Source organism: Delphinapterus leucas, chromosome 8, assembly GCF_059928025.1.
Source record: "Delphinapterus leucas isolate spDelLeu-1000000601 "Yukka" chromosome 8, BTC_Dleu_Yukka2, whole genome shotgun sequence".
Classification (NCBI taxonomy): Eukaryota; Metazoa; Chordata; class Mammalia; order Artiodactyla; family Monodontidae; genus Delphinapterus; species Delphinapterus leucas.
In genome coordinates this window covers 55,854-57,620 of record NC_143136.1, presented here as the reverse complement: position 1 = coordinate 57,620, position 1,767 = coordinate 55,854, and the positions used below count along the sequence as shown (strand labels likewise).

The window sequence follows — 1,767 nt, the reverse complement described above, 5'->3', positions numbered from 1 at the left end:
GCCTGCGTGGGGTGTCCCTCAGCCTGGGTCTCTGCTTTGAAGGTGGGAGGCCTAAATGTCACAGCCACAGTGTTCCTTCCCCACACGCGCACCTACCCATGAACCCGGAAGGAAGGCTTTGCTTTGATCTTTTTTCCCTCCCTACCTGAATTCCGGGACCAGATTAGGCTGCAACCCGTAGAAAGCAGCGGAGAGAGTGACCAACCACCCGGGCTTGTAACTGCCGTTCTCGCACTCCAGATAAGGCGGAGACCACTTGACGTGGCTCTTGTCCCCGCTAAGACCGTCCCTGCGCCGCCAGCTGTGGCCCAGGCCCCGGGGCCCCTGATTGGAGCCGCGGCGGTGCAAGTGAGTCCTCCACTTGCGCCGGAGGCCGCGGAACCACTCGGTCTCCAGCGTGGCGTTGGCCAGGTGGTGTGCTGAGGAGGACAGGTCCTGGAGCAGGATGCGACTCTCCTCGCGCGTGGCCTGGAGGAAGACCTGCGGGGCTGGGGCGGACAGCGACTCGGTGCTGAAGGTGATGGCCGCCCGGGAGATGCTGGGCTCACCCTCCAGGAGGCTCCGCACCAGTGCCCGGTACCACTCCAGGTCGTCCTGCGAGTTCTGCTCCCGCGACTTATTGCTCTGCAGCATCATGTTGAGGAAGTTGGTGGCGTGTGTCAGCGTGTCCAGCGCCCCGTGCAAGGAGGAATGGGAGCTGGCTAGGGCAGGCGACTTCCCCGGCAGGCCCGCCAACTCGTAGCGGCTGGAGCAGTTGGCTCGCTTCAGCTGGTGGGAGTCCCCGGTGTAGAGGTAAGAGGCCACGTCCATGGGCACCTCCTCGGCGATTTTCTGCGCCAAGATGGTGCCGTCGGTGGAGCGGCTCCAGGGAGCCGAGGGGTCCGAGGCAGAGGCTCGAGCCGGCTGCTGGGCGTGCTGCTTCGCCCTCAGGGCCTTCTCTCGAGAGGAATCCGTCCGACTTGGAGGGTCGCGGCTGGCGCCGGCAGCTCCCAATCCCAGGTGAACGAGCAGGAGGCAGCAGAGTAAGGGGTTAGCCATGGCTCCCATCTGCCTCGCAGCAAGGAGAGGAGGTAACGGAGGGAGTCACTTTTTAAATTTTGGTCGTCAATCTATCAGCACTAAGACTTTTTCTAGGAGTCTTCCCCCTTTTCAGCTGGCACCCAGTCCAAAAGGACTTTAAAGTAGGGATGTTCTGAAATACGCGCGGCTGACTGAGCTACCGTCGCAGGAGATCAGATCACCTGTGGCAACGCCGGCTGCTCCTGCTCCACCATGGGTCTGCTCGGGATTGCGCACCTCGCAGCCTGGAGCCCGGCAGCTTACATCCCCTCTCGCCGCCGGCAGCTATAGTTGGCCTGCTTACGTCTTTCTGCTTAGCAGCTTCCACCGCCGCTCTCATTGAGGTGTGTTAAGGAGCTGCTGCTGCTGCTGCTGCTGCTGCTGCCGCCGCCGCCGCGGCCGCCAAAGACACTGCTCCATCGTCTCGCCCGTGGCAGGTCGTTCCCGCCTCCCGGCTCAGGCTCCTCCTCGTCCGCTTCGCCCCGAGGCGCGGAGCGCGCGCGCCCAGACCCGCACCGCGAGCGTAGCAGCTAGGGTTTCTTTTAAGGCGTTTGTCTTTCCGGAACCACGAGGGCTAGGCAGCTGGTTAATTGGAGTCTTTAAGTTTGGCCACAAACCACACTCCTGCCTCTCCCTGCTCTCGGGAGGAAAGCCGGTTTAAAGAGGCGGCTTGGCCGCAACCAAACCCTGGTAGGGCGGCTTCAAGTC

At 62.8% G+C, this 1,767-nt stretch overlaps 1 pseudogene; it reads right to left on the bottom strand.

Annotated features, from left to right (window-relative positions):
* On the bottom strand, positions 1 to 1,388 carry LOC149748481 (metabotropic glycine receptor pseudogene; annotated as a pseudogene).
* Positions 1,389 to 1,767: the final 379 nt, after the last annotated feature.